At 40.9% G+C, this 13,024-nt stretch overlaps 1 long non-coding RNA gene across 1 annotated transcript in view; it reads left to right on the plus strand.

The window, feature by feature from the left end:
* LOC138775016 (uncharacterized) overlaps positions 1–12,691 on the plus strand; it is a 36,593-nt gene extending 23,902 nt beyond the window's left edge. Inside the window, exons 2-3 of the long non-coding RNA XR_011360462.1 lie at positions 3,743–3,899; positions 12,633–12,691. This is a non-coding gene — a long non-coding RNA (uncharacterized lncRNA). The remainder of the gene's footprint in view (positions 1–3,742; positions 3,900–12,632) is intronic.
* The last annotated feature ends 333 nt before the right edge of the window (positions 12,692–13,024 follow it).

Raw genomic sequence — 13,024 nt, forward strand, 5'->3', positions numbered from 1 at the left:
TCTATCTATCAGGTTGGGCAACGTCTGTTTCTACCACGTGTTGCCTCATCAGAATAGAAAAATGCGGTGTGGATAGGAAATCATTACTGAGCTATATACCGGCAATGGAAGCCTATCTGACTGCTTAAAGGAGAAGTCCGGCCAAAATTTATTTTTTATATGTTTTTACTGATGGAAAGTTATACAATGTTCTAATGTACATTAATTATGGGAAATGCTCATATACTGCTATTTCCCTTAATTTAGTGTATCAGGAAGTGATAGAATTATCTCTGAAGCAGTGACGTCACTACGAATGGTGTAATTCCTATGGAGTGTCCAGCAGGGGGCGCATTATATATAGAAGTCAATGAGTACCATTGACTTCTATATATAGTGCGCCCCTGCTGGACACTCCATTGGAGTTACAATGGATGTGTATGTAAATGTAATATATAGTGTTTTTGATTGCTTACATTTATGAAATACTTTGGGGAGCAAGTGTCCTTGCTCCCCAAAGTATTCCATAAATGTAAGCAATCAGTACATAACAGAAAGCCCGCCGAACCGCCGCCGCCCGCCACTCTGTACTACACTCAACTACTACTTTCCCCACCTGCTCATAGCATGCCCAGGTGATAGGAGAGTAGTAGCCGGGTTATATCTCAGAGATCGCCGCCGCAGTTGATGCCGAGCAGGGGAGCCGCTCATCACTGCAGCCATTATCCCCCTCTGCTCTCCCCTCCTGCTGCTTCCTTACACTATCTGATGGCTGACTCCCCGCCCGGCCGCCGCTCTCCGATCACACGTGACGGCGGCCGGGCGGGGGGGAGTCAGCCAGTAAGGAAGCAGCAGGAGGGGGATGATGGCTGCAGTGATGAGTGGCTCCCCTGCGCGGCATCAGCGGTGGCGGCGATCTCAACTACTACTCTCCCCACCTGCTCATAGCATGCGCAGGTGATGAGAGAGTAGTAGCCAGGTTATGCCGCGCAGGGGAGCCGCTCATCACTGCAGCCATCATCATCCTTCTGCTGCTTCCTTACACTATCTGATGGCTGACTCCCCGCCCTGCCGCCGGCACGTGTGATCGGAGAGCAGCGGCCGGGCGGGGAGTCAGCCATCAGATAGTGTAAGGAAGCAGCAGGAGGGGAGAGCAGAGGGGGATGATGGCTGCAGTGATGAGCGGCTCCCCTGCTCGGCATCAGCTGCGGCGGCGATCTCTGAGATATAACCCGGCTACTACTCTCCCATCACCTGTGCATGCTATTAACAGGTGGGGAGAGTAGAAGTTGAGTGTAGTACAGAGCGGCAGGCGTTCGGGAGCGGCGGCGGCGGATCGATGGGCTTACTGTTATGTACTGATTGCTTACATGTAAATGTAAGCATTTAAAAACATTGTATATTACATTTACATACACATCCATTGTAAATCCAATGGAGTGTCCAGCAGGGGCGCACTATATATAGAAGTCAATGGTACTCATTGACTTCTATATATAGTGCGCGCCCTGCTGGACACTCCATAGGAATTACACCATTCGTCGTGACGTCACTGCTTCAGAGATAATTCTAACACTTCCTGATACACTAAATTAAGGGAAATAGCAGTATACGAGCATTTCCCATAATTAATGTACATTAGAAAATTGTATAACTTTCCATCAGTAATAACATATAAAAAAATAAATTTTGGCCGGACTTCTCCTTTAAGATGATTTAGTTGTGTTTGTTCCTATCACTGTATGTCCAAAGTGCGGCATTGTATCTCCCTTCCCCTCTCCCTTTTAACTTGTCATCCATGTCATCACAAGCAGTTCACTGCTTAGTGTAACCTCTTCCTTGCTGTGCTGCTGCAGTTTCTTTAATTTCTGCTCACGTAATACCATTTAGAGCTAGTGCATCAGTAACCCCTTCTGCTTCTACTTGCCAAATAAATTTCTATGCTGTAAAAATGATCAGCCCAGTTTAGTGCCAGCTTGTTCAGTGCACTTTCCAAAGCATTATGCCGTGGCAAAACAGAAGTATGGGCTGTGCTGTGACTAACCAGAGAAGTAAGGGAAAGGAAGCCCTGAGTGTTTACTACTGGCCGGCAAACAGCCCAGCTTTGGTCCTGCCCTGAAAATGGAGAGAAATGTATATAGCTGTGCACCATGAAAGGGGCTCAGTAACCTCAAAAGTGGTGAGAAGGTAATTTTAGTGCTCTCACTGAAGGGTTAATCCTGCGCAAGCAGGTCGCTAGTTACACTTTAAAGGAGACGTCCAGGGGGAGGTGGGGACATTTCAGGCAGGATGTGGTGGTAACTTAGTAAAGAAGGTATATTTACCTGTGCCTGTGCAGCATCGCATCGCATTCCTGGACCTCATATCTTCCTTCCTGCTACATCCCGACCCGGCTGACGGATGCCCCACTCAGTCAGTCAGTGACTGGGGCGGGAGGACACTGATGCAGTCACTGATTGGCTGAGCCGACTAAATCCCACCCGGTTAGGACATTTCAGCTGATTCGCGATGTACCCTGAAGCAGAAAAATGACATCCAGCGGGGTTACGGGAGCCTAGTCATGCACAACAACGCCGGCATGAGGTCCTTTATGATGCCCCCCGCTGAACAACATCTTTAAGGAATAATGTATGAAAGATGAAATAAGGTTACTATATCACCAATAATGCTTTCCTACATAAAAGTCATTGTCACATTTCATCTTTTTAATCCTTGCTAAGGGAGAATATTATGGGCTCTTCTGCAAGACACCATTCTTGAGTAATATAACTTTCTGTTGTTTTGTTTCTCTCTTCACGCCAATGCTGCCTACCTGCGATATAATTGCAACTACTACTTAATGCCAGAACAAGCAGGTTGGTGTAATGGGTTTATGCTAAGTAGTCCTTCTTTGTGGTTCCTGCAGTATATGGGCGAATTCACACACAGCAGATTTGTCGCAGAGTTTCTGTAAATGGAGCTTGCAGAAATCAATATGCTTGCTGAGGAAAAAGGCTGAAATGTCTGTAACAGATCTGCATTGTGTGTTTATGGAAGAAAGCGCTTTATAACCTCCACCTGTCACTGAGCATTTATGGTTTTTATCTTTATAGTCTTAAAGGAAAATTTCCAGGTTTTGCTGTGAATTCCAAAAAAAAAAAAAAAAAAAAGTCTACATTGTTGACTTGAAAATACTTTTACTTGGTACTTTTGCATCATGGTTACAATGTTAAACATAATAGTAATAAACTCTGCTATGGAATGAAACAGAATGCAGTGCTGTGGTGTGGAATGGGTAACATTGTCTTATACTAATTCAACTGCACTATAAGAGGAGATGAAGATGACGGCTTGTGTGTTGTGGGGGAGGGGGCAACTTCATATACCTTTTTGTATTGAGTAGTTTATTTCAATACAAGATTAGGTTTCTGAACATATTTTGATGCACATGATGTTGGTTTGTAGGGATGGTCCGAACCCGAACTCTCGGCAATGATTCCCATTGTCTGCCCACTCTGTGGAAAGGGTGGATACAGCGGGAGGACCGCCTGGAAAACTGGGATACAGCCATAGCCATAGGCTATATCCCAGTTTTCCAGGCGGTCCTACCGCTGTATCCAACCGCTGCACGGAGCGGGCAGACAGCGGGAATCTGATGCCGAGCGTTCGGGTTCATACGAACCCGAAACCTCGGCAGGTTCGGACCATCCTTGGTGGTTTGCCCTTTGATTAGTAGCAAAGTTTGCTCATAAATCTGTGTGTCGTGTCATCATTTGTCCAATAGGCAAGAAGAAGGTATCGCCAGATAAGATGGCAGAGATGCAGGCACGGATTGATGAAGAAAGGAAGGCGCTTGAGGCAAAACTTGACATGGAGGAAGAAGAACGGAATAAAGCTAGAGCAGAGTTGGAGAAAAGGGAGAAGGATCTGCTTAAGGCCCAGTAAGTTTCCTCTAAGTTTAATCTTCCCCCAGCTCACTTTCTCTGTATAAATCAGGTGCACACAGTTTGTTCCACGAGATTAAGGAACTTGGTGGTGAAATCACAAGACCACACATTGGATGGTGTTGTAGGGACTGGACCACGTAAGGCAACGATCTCTAACCTCTATAATGCATTTCATAATATCTTTCTTAGGGTGCGTTCACACCTACAGGATCTGCAGCAGATTTAATGCTGTGTTCAGTTATTTAAATTAAATCTGCTGCAGAAAATCAGCTGCAGATCCTGTAGGTGTGAACGCACCATTAAAGTAGATCCTAAAGCCCTTTTCTCGACCCGGGCATGGTGGACAAATAATGTCCGGATCCAGGAGCTTATACTTAAGGGGTGTAAGCTAATAAGAATATACATAATAAATGAACGATGGAAGGAAACCCATACAGCGCTTTATGGCTTTAACATTCCCCCCTCTCCTTACTTCCCAATAGGAGGACTGTATGCCTGAAATGTAAACAAGCCCATACAAACCTATGGCATGGGGTGAGGGAGTGTGCTCACTCATATTATCAGGTGGTCTCGGATTATCATTGGAAGTTCAGGGTCCCAGAGTCGCTGCAGGTTTTCCTTTTTCATCAATTTAGGCCACCGGATGAGGAGGATACTGTAGTATCTATCCCCGAAATGGCCCTGAGATGTCTGGCTAAAAGAGGCAGTCCCTGATATCCCCATGGTAATTTCACAACTGAAACTCCTCTTTGGGATAGACTCATAAATCTCAGGGAGTGAAGCGGTTTTTCCTTCGTTGGCAAACACTTATATAATCTCACTATCAGCCGCAAGAGATAAGAGCGTGTAGTGGCAAACACGCTGGGTTCTGAGACTTCCGGTTCCAGCGCGTATGGGATGGCAGCAGTGTGAGTGAGCTCCTCCACCCTCCGCTCATAATATCGCTCCCCGCTCTGACTCCTGACATTACCGGCCCTGCCAGACCACACCTCTGACTTCTCTAAGTGCCGAGGAGTCGGAGGCACCACTTCATTAAGCGGGGAACCAGTTATACACCTCCCCATAAGCCCTCCTTCATTTACCTCACAGCTCTGTCACAGGGACACCTAAGATGGCGCGGACACGAGGTGCTGCTGCTGAGGCACACACAGAGGTAACACATACCTCACAAACCCCAGTGCCGGACCTCTGTGACACCATAATACCAGGACTAAATATGTCTTGCAAGGCACTGGCAATTCAAGTGTCCAAAATGATATTAAATGACATAAAATCCTCTCTTGAGGCCACTATAGTTTCCTCCCTAGCAACCATACAGGGAGATATAGCAACGCATACCTCACAGATTACTGAACTTCAGGAGAGTCAGCTTGTTAGAAGATGAAATACATTCTACAAAAATAAAACTACAAAAGAATATGAATGTCACAGCTTCATTGCAAACAAAGACTGATGATCTAGAGAACCGTTCTAGGCGCAACAATTTACGTATTATAGGTTTACGTGAATCCATTCCAGCCATGCAATTACATGCTATATGTTCTCTAGAAATTCCCCAAGCCTTGGGTATCCCCGGTCACATTACTGTGGAAAGAGCTCACCGTGTGGGACACCCACCAGCGAAACAAAAGCAAGATGCAAATAAAAAGGACAGAAACCCAGACAAGTGATTGTCAAGTATCGGAATTATAATGATAAAAACAACATTTTACAAAGCTTTAAAAAATCTACAGTTGATGTTGCAATTCGTGGCCACAAAATCCTCATGTTTAATGACTACTCCGCAGCAGTGGTTCAAAAACGTAAAGCTTTCGCACACATTTGCTCAACATTGGTGAAAAATCAAATACGATTTGCTCTTCTTTATCCTGCCATACTGAAAGTTTTCAAATCGGATGGTTCAGCATCTCTTTACAGTTCTCCTGAGGAAGCCATTTCTTCCCTTAAAGATGTAAAGGGTCTCACTCCACCTATTCAAGACAAGCACAAGAGACGACGTTTGGATAGTCCTACTGACACGGTAGAAAAATGGAATGATTATGAACGCCATCTCTATTCTGTTGGACGCTATGCTGCTCATTAAAACTGAGTATTTTTTCTCTATTTAGCCCTATATATGTTGACTAAATACTATATTAGGGACACCTTGTTACTACATTATTATTTTCTTTAGTCTAGGTAGTAATGCATTTGGTGGTGTGTGTGTCTATGTGTAAGTATGTATTTATGTATGTATATGTGTGTGTGTGCATGTATATCTATGTATCTGTATAATTCCACCTTGTATGGTTTTAGGTTTAAGTACAACTTCTTTAAGTACTAATCATTATATACTGGCTCTCCCTTTTATTTTATTTTATTTTATTTATTTGCTTCCCTGTGACAACTCACGCATTTCTCAGGAGGGTAGGGATGTGTATGTCTTTAATTTTAATATATACTCATTTAGTGGAGCGGAGGTTGATGTGACCTCTCCACCAGTTATTTCTTTCTCTTTATTTCTTCTCCATAATGCGGAGTTTGCGAATGCTCCGAACATTGGACAATACCAAAAAAGTGAAGTCCACATCTCACTTTATTCGCTTATTTTATATTGTTAACCGTTTTATTCTTAGGTATATCACCTTTAGTTTGTCTGAAAATGCTACCCACTACGTTATTGTGCTTCCAGGGTCTCTTTTTAACACCTCCTCTTCTATTAATATTTTATGAAATTAATCACTTGGAATGTTAAGGGACTACGTTCCCCATCTAAGAGGACTTCTATACTGAAACCCCTTAAGGGACTTAGGGCCGATATAGTATTATTGCAAGAAACACATTTAACTGAATCGGATTATTTCAGACTCAAACGTTTTTGGGTGGGTGCAGTTTATGGTTCACCAGCTATTAACCGTAAAGGCGGGGTAGTTATTCTTACACATAAAAATTTAGCCTGTACGGTGTTATCTCAATATCAAGATGACGAAGGCAGGATATGTCATCTTCTTATTGACACTCCAGCGGGCAAATATAGCATATATAACGTTTATGGTCCCAACACTCAGAGACCTGATTTTTTTTTTAAAATTAGAAAACCTCATTCTGCAAGATGACAATAATCTTAAAATAGTTGGTGGAGACCTAAATACTGTTCTTAATACAACTGAAGATAGAAAAAGAACTAAGACCCCTACTGTATATACTTCATCAGATAATCATTTATCCAACTTCCTTAATTCTACCTCCCTATCTGATTCTTGGCGTCATCTACACCCAGATGGTAGAGAATACTCTTTTTACTCTCACTCCCAAACTGCCTGGTCAAGAATAGACTACTGTTTAGTGTCACCGGACTCTCTTGGCAGAGTAGAAGACTCTGAAATTCATGATATAGTAATTTCGGATCACTCCCCTGTTAGTTTACAATTAAGAGATATTTTTCAGAAGGGATCCGATATTATTTGGAGATTTCCTTCTCATTTAGCTAATGATGAATCATTTATCAAACTATTAAAAAAATGGTGGTCAGACTTTTATTCTAACAATGCTGAACATACACAATCCCCAATACTTTTCTGGGAGACTGCAAAAGCAGTTCTAAGGGGCCAAATAATTTCTTATGTGGCTGCCCAGAAACGTGAAGCACGTAAAAACTATCTTCAACTTTCCCAAGATCTGCGCTCTACATACACTCTTTTCCTGTCTTCCCCTACAGATGACAATAAATCTAAATGGACAGCAGCTAGACAAGCTTTCGAAATTGCACAGGAAAAACTCAATGCTATATATAGAGATCAATGCATATCCCGTTTATTCCGCTATGGTAATAAATCAGAGAAAATGTTAGCTAACCTTGCTAAAGGACGTAGACCTACTACACATATCCCTGCTCTCAAAGATACAGCGGGTAATATACAAAAAGATCCTAAAGTCATATCACAACTTTTACAACAATTTTACCGCTCACTATATTCCAAAGATAGGCTTGATCTGGCTGCTGGTAAGAACTTTCTAGAGTCATTAACTCTACCTTCTCTTGATACCCCTTCTCTTGATTCTCGACGCCCCAGTCACATTGGAGGAAATTACTGCCACTATCTCTACACTTAAAAATAACAAAGCTCCAGGCCCTGATGGCTATAGTGCGGAATTTTATAAATCTATGTCTTCTGTCATCTCCCCCACTCTTCTTTCTACTTTCCAAACTATTCTGACTGACCATCACATGCTCCCCTCGGGAGATACTGCATATATCAAAATACTTCATAAACAGGGGAAGGATCCGACATCTCCTAATTCGTACAGGCCAATCTCTTTAATAAATGTAGACCTAAAATTGTTGGCAAAGATTATGACCAATAGATTGGCAGACATCCTACCATCACTAATAGGCAGCCATCAAGTTGGCTTTATAAAAGGACGTTCTGGTGTCACTAATATAAGAACGGTACTAGCGGCCCAGTCTGGTGTCCAATCTGGGGGTCGTTCCAGCCACTCTCCAGGTCTCTTGGCAATTGACGCTGAAAAGGCTTTTGATAATATCAGCTGGGAGTGGCTGGACATGACCTTAACAAAATTTGGTATCACAGGTCAATTCAAAGATTTTATTTCCACAATATACACATCTCCGAAAGCTAGAATTCATACTCCGGGTTTCCTTTCAGATAGCTTTCCCTTACAAAAAGGTACCAGACAGGGTTGCCCCCTATCCCCTCTATTGTTCAATTTGGCGATGGAGCCTCTTGCTAGATATCTTATTTCTTCTGACTTTTTCTCAGGCATACGGGTTGGTTCCCAAATCATCAAAGTTACATGCTTTGCTGATGATATTTTAATATATTTAGATAACCCAGATCTACATGTTACGGCAGTATTAGATGCCTTAAAATTTTTGGTTCCTTCTCTGGGTATAGAATCAATATACATAAAAGTCAACTTCTTTACCTAACTCCACATAAGAGGTCTACTTCGGGTCCTGCGGGGGTCTCCATCGCTAAATCCTATATTACTTATCTTGGAATCCAGATTGGCAGAACTCCCTCCTCACTATATTCCCTGAACTATCGCCCTATAATTAAGAGAATAAAACAAGATCTCCAGAGATGGGAATCTCTACCATTGTCAATTCTAGGCCGTACCCACTTAATCAAAATGATGTGTTTTGGAAAACTGTTATATCCAATGCAAACAATACCCCTTTTACTCAAACATTCTGACGTTTCCCTACTCCAATCATATTTCACTAAATTTATTTGGCAATCAAAGAGACCTCGTATTGCCTATTCCACTCTCTGTCTCCCTACTTCTAAAGGTGGCGCTCAATGCCCAGATATTAGATTAATTTAGCCGCTCTCTTTCGCCATGCTAAAGATTGGATTATGGACACGTCATATTTCTCCAATATTTTAATTGAGAAAGCTTTAGCAGCACGTTGGCCTTTACCCACCCTGCTACATGCTAAATTACCAGAACTACCCCCAGAAATTAAGAGAAGTGTTATCTTTAAAGACACCATTGCCACATGGAAGGCGATACGAAAATTATATGGTTTACCCTTTTGCCTATCGAAAAGATTTCCTCTGTGGCATTCACCACTTTACTCACCTGACTCAGACAAATTGGACTACTCGGAGTGGCAGAGTGCACATGTTTCTTCTGTTGGGGATCTGCTGGATACTAATTCCAACACTTTCTTATCATGGGATATCGTCAGAACACGATTTAAATTGTCCTCATTTAATTTACCTCAATACGATTCTATAATTGAATTTCTTAATTCCAGAGTACGGGACATAGCAGAAGCAGAAAGTGATATAGAATTTGATAATCTATTCCCAACACCACCAGTTCATAATTCTTTATCACATACATATGGAGAACTTAGATCACGCTCTCAAAAGAATTTATCTAGACAAATTTTTTAAAAAAAATGGTCCTCCGTAATTTTTTCAGAGGATCTGACCCAACAAATATTGAGAGGATCTCAACTAGTGCATTCTGCCACTCCCAATGTGGTTCTACGTGAAATACATTTCCGCTTTATACACAAGGCTATATATGCCTTTAATATTCCTTTTTCCAACTCCCACACTTCTCACATAAACAGTTGCCCGAAATGTTTACTTCCTAAAGCAGACTTGTTTCATTGTGCCTGGGCCTGCACGCGAGTACAGGAATTTTGGGACTCTGTGCGGCTCTATCTTTTGTCCACTTGGGGCCATGCCATACCACTTCTCCCTCTTAGTTATCTTTTTCATTTTATTGATATAGACTCTACTACTCCCTCTCCTAAATTACTTACTTCTAAAGGAATTCATTTAACTCTATTAGTTTCCCTGAAATGTTTATTAAGACACTGGATACTGGATACTCTACCAGACATTTCTGAGGTAATCTCCGCTCTGAAGGAGATCTTTCATTGGGAACTTTTGGATGTATTGCGCACCAAAGAAAAATCAACAAAAACATTTATGTCCAAATGGACACAATTTCTAATTCATGATTTTACTATAGAAGAGAGAGACTCTGTCATTAATCAATTTAAGGACACTGATTGGTATTGCATGGCCGCCCAAAAGGGAACTCTGGGAGCACTCCAAATATCTTAAGCTTTTCCCTTTCTCTGTTAAAGACAATTCTCACCATTCTATTGGTAGCATATTTGAATATCTGACATCTATACCATGTTTTAAGGTGATATTATAAATTACTGTTTTTCTACTTATGTTTTTGGTAAGACTACATTGTATTGTATATGATAATATATCTTTTAAGGTTATTACAAAGGCTCATAGTATCTGTATGATATTGTAAACATACAATCCTTTGTTGCCTGTGAGCGACTTTCTTTTTGAATATGTAATGAATTTTCAATATGTATGTTCAAATATTACATAAGCCACTAATAAAATATCGTTTAAAAAAACAAAACACGCTGGGTTCTTTAAGACTTCCCCCTGTCAGCTGACCTGTAGACAGACATTCTGAAACTGATTGGTGTTGTATCCTGTGTTGCATTTATACAATTGTTCTTTCTCTCACGGGGAGAAGTTTGATGGGCAGGAAGGGGTCCCATCATTCCCATGTTAATGTCTCACCAGGAAACACAACTAACTGGACATGTTCAATTGTATTTTTCTCTTTGGTGGTGTTATTGTCCATGTTTGTACAAACTTTATATTTGCAAAAAATCAAAAAGAATATATTTATTTAAAAAAGTCAAAGTGCATCAAATCAAATCCGGAAAAAAGATTTAAAAATATCACTAAAAAATAATAAAAAGTTAGAAAAAGTCGTAAATAGGCATGCAAGCTCCCGATAGAAAGTACAGATCATGGCGCAAAAAATGACACCTCAAATAGCCCCATAGACCAAAAAATAAGAGCATTATAAGGATGGTAACAGAACAATTTTAAAACACATTTAGTTTATTTAAAAAAGGTTATATTTTTTTTAAAAGTCGTCAGATAAAACAAAAGTTGTATGAGTTGCCTACCCCTAAAATGGAAGGCAAAAAGGTTTTTTTTTCCAATATTTTTTACCTCTAAAATATTTTTTTCCGATTCCCCCACCCCCCTTTTTTCTTTTTTTTTTTTGCAGCATATTTTGGTAAAAAGTTAAGTTTGTCATTACAAAGGACATTTAGTGTCTCGGAAAAAAAAGCACTTGTATGGGTTTTGAGGTGAATAAGTGCAAGTGCTGTGACCTTTTAAACATGAGGAGGGAAAAAAGTGCAAAAATTTATGCTAGACCAGTAGGCCTCAGCCTTGTCACCCATATGGTTAATAGAGCTCTGCAAATTGTAGAGAGAGTTATTTCAGCTTTCTGTTCTTACTATATTCGACAATACTTTGAAATCTGTTCCTCCCCAAAGTAATGGCATTTTTATAATTCCTTGTATACTACGAAATAGATTCCTTTCACATGCTTACTGGTATCACAGCCAAAAATCAGCACCAAGTTTTCAGCATGTCAAAAATAAAAATAAAAAAGCACGCACACTTTTCATTTCCCAAGAAATGTTCTGACACTTTAGTTATTTGTTATTGCTTATCACTTGCAGTCTATCAGTAATTTTTTTTATAGTTCCCTTGATATTTATTTATTTTTAAACCAAAGCCGTTTTTATCTTTGCCATCAGATTTCAGATTCTGGTGTCTCTGATTATAAGAATTGATTGAGGGCACTCGGTCTGTGTGAGTCCAGTACAGTAATTTTCTCATTGATGTTTGCAAGCTCTGCAGTCATTGGCGTTTGTTTCTAACTTACCCAGAGGAATGCTGGGAAGGGTTAGGTCATGAAACCAAGCTTGGCTTGCTCTGCAACCGATAAACCCAGGAATTAGAGTCTTTATGTTAAAAAATTTTGCTTACGTAGGGTACGTGCACACTGAGGAAATTTGCCGGAAAACCCATTGCAGACTGCGGTGGGCACGCGTGTCTCCGCCCGTGTCATAGACTCCATTCTATGCTTTGGTGAATTCCGTCGTCCATCCAAATAATGAACGCTAGTGGCAGATTCTGTGACGGATTTTCCGTCAAATTTCCTCAGTTTGCACATACCCGTAGTTAGCATGGTTGATAAAAGACACATGTCCGTCAAGATCAACCGAGGAGGGGATGGAATCTATCAATTATGCATTCTGCTCTTCTGACTTTCAAAAATTCTTAATGTCATTGTGGGAACATAGGTAGTGATACGTGTACAGGTCATAAATGTAATGTTCTTATTGCCTTTTTCTTGTAGACAGGAACATCAGTCTCTCCTTGAGAAGCTATCAGCTCTGGAGAAAAGGTTATCGTTGGAGGGGTAGATTTGTTGCCAAGGCAGAGGAACAGGAGAAACTATTGGATGAATCAAATCAGGAGCTTGAAGAGCGAAGAAGGAGAGCGGAGAAGCTGCGAAGAGAGCTGGAAGAAAAGGAGGTTTGTGGTTAGGAGTTATTGCCCAATAGAGGCCATGGGGAAATGAACAGTGTTACGATCTACAATAATAATACTAATCATCATCTTCATCATTATTCATTTTCATCTTCATCATTTTCATCATTATTCATCTTTTATAAACTTGACTAACATATACCGCTTGTCCCAAGTCACAGCAGGAGCCATCACATGAGTTTATATATTTTAATTAAT

The sequence above is a fragment of the Dendropsophus ebraccatus genome, unplaced genomic scaffold (genome assembly GCF_027789765.1).
Source record: "Dendropsophus ebraccatus isolate aDenEbr1 unplaced genomic scaffold, aDenEbr1.pat pat_scaffold_1249_ctg1, whole genome shotgun sequence".
Lineage (NCBI taxonomy): Eukaryota > Metazoa > Chordata > Amphibia > Anura > Hylidae > Dendropsophus > Dendropsophus ebraccatus.